The sequence below is a fragment of the Mus caroli genome, chromosome 12 (genome assembly GCF_900094665.2).
Source record: "Mus caroli chromosome 12, CAROLI_EIJ_v1.1, whole genome shotgun sequence".
NCBI classification, from domain to species: Eukaryota; Metazoa; Chordata; class Mammalia; order Rodentia; family Muridae; genus Mus; species Mus caroli.
The window spans coordinates 47,122,570-47,128,442 of record NC_034581.1 but is presented as its reverse complement, the minus strand read 5'-3'; the positions used below and the strand labels follow the sequence as shown (position 1 = coordinate 47,128,442).

The 5,873-nt window shown below is 46.2% G+C and overlaps 1 protein-coding gene and 1 pseudogene across 2 annotated transcripts in view; one reads left to right on the top strand and one right to left on the bottom strand.

Moving 5' to 3' along the window:
- The window catches only part of Ap4s1 (adaptor related protein complex 4 subunit sigma 1), a 47,909-nt gene that overhangs the window by 24,413 nt on the left and 17,623 nt on the right, over positions 1–5,873 (bottom strand). The window lies entirely within an intron of this gene.
- Positions 3,574–3,893, top strand: LOC110307361 (annotated as a pseudogene). Its single transcript, XR_002379380.1, has one exon. The product of XR_002379380.1 is annotated as a U6 snRNA-associated Sm-like protein LSm2 pseudogene (transcript).

The following is a 5,873-nucleotide window of genomic DNA, read 5'->3' as shown; positions in this document are numbered from 1 at the left end:
CACCTGCCTCTGCCTCCCGAGTGCTGGGATTAAAGGCGTGCGCCACCACGCCCAGCTTGATTGGCAGTTTTGATGATACTGCCAACTGCCCATAAGAAAGTCCCTGTGGTAGTTGATTTTGATGACCAACTTGATGAAATTTAGAATTACCATGGAAACAAACCTCACTACAACATCCAGAGGGAGTTCTAGCTGAGGTTAACTGTTAGGAGGACCCAGCCTATATGTGGGTAGCAGCATTCCATGAAATTGGTCTGCCAAATAGAAAGGAGATGCGACCTCAGCAACCACTGCTTTCTACTTCTTGACTTCAGCTTCCACGTGACCAGAATCACAAGCCACCACCACATCTTCCCTACCGTGATGGACTGTACCCTCAAACTGTGAGCCAAAATAAGTCCATTCTTAACTTGCCTTTGTTGGCTATTTCATCACGCCAGCGAGAACAGTAATGAATCCAGGCTCCTAATTTAGATTTGCTTGATGCTTGCCTTGATTAGATGTTTGGAACAAAACAAAACTACAGAAGCAGGACGCCTGGTGGCAGAGTCCTAGAGCCCTAGTCCCAGCACCAGGGAGGCAGAGACAGGAGAAGCAAGGCAAGTCTGTGTGTACAGTCAGACTGTCTCAAAAAACCAAATGACAAAATGATAGATAGGCTGGAGAGATCATCCAGCAGTTAAGAACAGTGTCTATATTTCCAGAATACCCACATTGGATTGTGAGTACCCACATGACTTCTTATAACCATGTTTCTTGTGATCTGACACCCACTCTGGCCTCTCAGGGCACAGGCATGCAAGCGGTCCACAGACACACACACACACACACACACACCACCACCACTGCCCGCGCCTGGTGTATTCTTAACTGTGTGATGGCATGGTAGATAATCATCAAGTATGTTGTCTTCTAATATAAATGCATTAAGCTAGACTATAGATCCCAGTAAGAATACAAAGACAGTGAACCTTTTCCAGAAAACTGTATAAAGAGGTGCATATATCCAACATTGCACACCAGCTTCAGTGCAGACTTCCCTGACACTTACCCAGTTGTCCAGGCTGAGAACCCCCAGTAGGATAGGGTCATTTGTAAGATCTCTTAAAAATAAACCAGCAGCTGGGCGTGGTGGCGCACGCCTTTAATCCCAGCACTCGGGAGGCAGAGGCAGGCGGATTTCTGAGTTCGAGGCCAGCCTGGTCTACAAAGTGAGTTCCAGGACAGACAGCCAGGGCTATACAGAGAAACCCTGTCTCGAAAAACCAAAAAAAAAAAAAAAAAAAAGTAAACCAGCTTGCCAGGCATGGTGGCTGATGATGTAATCCTAGCACTTGGGAGGCTGGGCAGGATGGTTTGAATTGGAGCCAGCCTGAGCTGCAGGTATGAGACCTTGTTTCAACCTCACCTTGGGGAAAACAAAACAGAACAAAACAAAAACCAACCTAAACCAAAACAAAGAAGAAGCCAAACCTGAGTCAGGAATATTCCTGTGCCCCTGAGCTTGGAAGGATGAAGGACAAGGCAAGAAGAGGCCAGCTTGCACCACAGAGCACAGACGAGCCATGTCTACGAACAAACAGATTTCCAATTTTCCTGGGATAGGGTCTCACCATGTGGCTCAGGCCAGTCTTGAATTTATATCCTCCTGCCTCAGCTTCTTTATTTTTTTTTAAAGATAATTTATTTATTTTTATTCATATGTATTGGTGTTCTGCTTTAATGTATGTCTGTGTGAGGATGTCAGATCCCCTGGAACTGGAGTTACAGACAATTTTGAGGTGCCATGTGGGTGTTGGGAATTGAATCCAGGGCAGCAAGTGCTCTTAACCACTGAGGCATCTTTTCAGGTCCCCTTCCTCAGCCTCTTGAGTGCTAAGATTATAAATGAGTACCACATCACCTTTTCCTAAAGATTTTTATCTTCCCAGTCATTTTGTTACTACTTGGTACGTACAAATCACACTATATCCTAGCCAGATATGCAGCTGAGGCAGGAAGATGGCGAGTTGAGGCCACCTGGCTACTTAGTGAAACTCTATCTAAAAAATGCGAAAATCCAAGAAAATCCATTTCTATTTATATCTGCAATAAATGAATGAACCCCATTTTTAAAAGTTTGACTTTAATGTATACTTACTATTTGCACATAAATATCAGCTGTCACATTAGCAGCTGCAATTACAAAGCTGTCTTTCAGTCTACTGCCAAGGAGACGGCCAGGGAAGAGCCAAGCAGGTACAAGGAAGCGTCATCCTGGGTGATCCCTGACTGATACCTTAGCCACAGTTGGATGCTAAAGGACCACGACTGAAGCAACTTGCGGAGGAGAGGATATATTTCTGCTTACAACATGACATTACAATATGACTCTAGCCTGGGCCTGGCATGGCGGCGCACACCTTTAGTCCCAGCATATAACCATGTGCTGTCAGGACACTGAGAGGAGGAGGAGGAGGAGGAGGAGGAAGACAGAGTTTGCCTCTGAGTATAGAAGATTATTTGTTTGGCGAGTCATCTGTGTCTATTCAAGAGTGGAATTAAGTGCCTGTAAGATGGCTCAGCATGCAAAAGTGGCTAAAGATGACTGCCAGCAAGCAAGCCAAGCTGAGTTAGATCCTGGGACCCACACGGTGGAAGGAGAGAATGGTCTCCTGCAGGTTGTTTGTTGACTTTCACATGTGCACTGTGCTTTGATTGTATGCACAACCTCCCCCCCTCTACACACACACACAACAAACTAAATAATCCATTTTTTTAAAAAAGAGTGGAATTAAGGTTCTACAATAGGGCTGGAGAGATGGCTCAGTGGTTAAGAGCACTGACTGTTCTTCCAAAAATCCTGAGTTTAATTCTCAGCAACCACATGGTGGTTCACAACCATCTATAATAGGATCTGATGCCGTTTTCTGCTGTGTCTGAAGACAGCTACAATGTACTCGTATAAATAAAATAAATAATTAAAAAAAAAGATTATACAATAAAGGCTGGAGGGATGGCTCAGCAGTTAAGAGAATTTGCAGAGGACCTGATTTGGTTCCTGTCTTAGTTAGGGTTTTACTCTTGAGAACAGACACCATGACCAAGGCAACTCTTATAAGGACAATATTTAACTGGGGCTGCTTACAGGTTCAGAGATTCAGTCCATTGTCATCAAGGTAGGAGCATGGCAGCACCTAGGCAGGCGTGGTACAGGAGGAGCTGAGAGTTCTACATCTTCATTTGAAGGCTGCTAGGAGAAGACTGGCTTCCAGGAAGCTAGGATGAGGGTCTTAAAGCCCACACCCAGAGTGACACACCTACTCCAACAGGGCCACACCTTCTAATCATGCTACTCCCTGGGCCAAGCATATACAAACTATCACAGTTCTCATTGCAGGTAGGGCAGTTCACAACCATGTGTAGCTCTAGTTCCAGGGGATCAGATGCCTCTTTTGGCCTCTGTGGGCATCAGGGATACATGTGGCACATTGACATACAGGTGAGCAAAAGACCCACACTCTCTTTCACACAGACACAGACACACACGCACATACACACCAGCACTTTCTTTCGTGGTCGCCCCGTGTGGCCATGCTCTTTCACTCCTTTTTCAAGTCCCCTGTGGGCAAGGATGTAGTCATGGAACCCAAGAATGACCTGAGCATCTGTGGAACCCTCCACTCCGTGGACCAGTACCTCAAAATCAAACTAGCCGACATCAGCACCACAGACCCTGAGAAATACCTTCACATGTTATCAGTCAAGAACCGCTTCATCAGCTCTGTGCAGCCTCCAGCAGATGCGGAGGACACACAGCTGCTCCACAGGATGCAGTGGGGAAGGAAGCCCTTCAGCAAACAGTGATGGCACCTCTCCCCTCCCCCTCACTTCCCCATCAACCCATAACTTGATGTCCAGCTGAGGACAAGGATGCCCCCGCCCAGTACTTACAGTCTGTTTTGTTTTGTTAATGATTGCTTTTTCTTTTTAACTGAAAGGATGAGAGGGAGGGTAAGAGACCCAGGAACTTCAGAACGGGTCTCTGGAGATGGGAGCAGCATCCTAGGCCCTCCATGGCAACATGTAATACATTTGAGGGATGGAACGATCTATCCTGCATCAGAAATAAAGCTTACGATGTAAACCGGGAAAAAAAAAAAGACCTTTACAATAAGCTCAGCTCTTCTGAAATAGGCAGACTGCGTGAGAGAATTCTACCTTTGGGAAATGAGTAGTTCTGAGACTAAAACTAATCAGAACTCCAGCCAAGTTATAGAGGCTGAGACACACCACAACCACCACCAAATCATGTGCGCGCGCGCGCGCATACACACACACACACACACACACACACACACAGACAGGAAGAGAGAGAGAGACAGAAAGAGACAGACAGAGAGTGCAAGCTGAGACACAGCATCACAGAGTCTGCTTAGCTGCGGGTTAGGTGAAGTTGCTAAATTAAGCTAGACATTAGTAAGTTTTTTTTTTTTTAAACTGGGGATTTTATCCACTTGAGATTACGAGAACGCATTACCTAAAAGCTCTGGATGACAAAGCTATCAGGCTGTGGCTTTCCACATGCCTGCAGTGTTCCACCAGCTTGCCTGACCTGATCCTGAGCCACAGTGGAAAGCTGCTTTCTCCGGCTTCTGAAAGTGAGATGAGGTGCCGTGCAGAGGCACAGGGTCTGGTCTACTACACTCTTCACTCCGTGGTTGGCTAACATTTCTATCTCCCTGGTTTAGTTTTTCGTTATTTTTAGTTCCGTGATTCCTACAGTTCAAGGGACTGAACCCTAGGCCCTGCACATAGTAAGCAAGCACTTTGCTTCTAAGCTACAGCCCTAGCGCATGCGCATGCGCTACGCTTCATGTCGTTTTCTACCAGTGCACCTCTTCCTTCCTAAGCCCTAACAGGCGGGTGGTTACCTACGAATACTGTGCTACAAAAGGCTAGGCTCCGTGTAGCAAAGCCCGGGGTTGCAGTGTTCATTCACTGAAGAATCAGAACAGGACGCCATCTAGATCAGCTTACCCAGGGATATGACAGCTGGGCCGTGGGAGGCTGTGGTCATTCACTCCCTTTTCCAGGGAGATAAACTCTCTGGGTGGGCGGAAGTGCCACACATGCTGTGGTGTTTAGTCATATGTTACTTTTATTCTCTTTACAAAATATTGCCTGTAGCCGGGGTGTGGCCGGGCATCATGTAATCCCAACACTTGGGAGGTGGGGGCAGGAGGACCAGAAGCTCAAACTCATCCTGAGTGACATAGTGAATTCAAGGCCTGCCTGGGACACATAGACCTTAGGTTAAAACAGTAACAATAACAAAAAATTATCATCCTTCAGCAAAGTTGTTTTATTTATTTGTCTATTTTATGTATATGAGTACACTGTAGCTGTCTTCAGACACACCAGAAGAGGGCATTGGATCCCATTACAGATGGTTGTGAGCTACCATGTGGTTGCTGAGAATTGAACTCAGGACCTCTGGAAGAGCAGTCAGCGCACTGACTGAGCCATCAACTCAGCCAGCAACGGCTGAGCCATCTCTCTAGCCTTTATTGTTTTGTTTGTGTTTGTTTGTTTGTTTGTTTTGAGACAGGGTTTCTCTGTATAACAGTCCTGGCTACCTTGGAACTCACTCAATAGAGCAGTCTGTCCTTTAACTCACAGAAATCCTCACCCCTCCACATCTGCTCCCCTCCAGTGCTGAGATTAAAGGTGTGTGCCCACCACCCAGCCTAGTTATTTTATATTTTATTCATGTAACAAGTATATATATTGATCTTTTGAGACAGGGTTTCTCTGTATAGCCCTGGCTGTCCTGGAACTCACTCTGTAGACCAGGCTGGCCTCGAACTCAGAAATCCGCCTGCCTCTGCCTC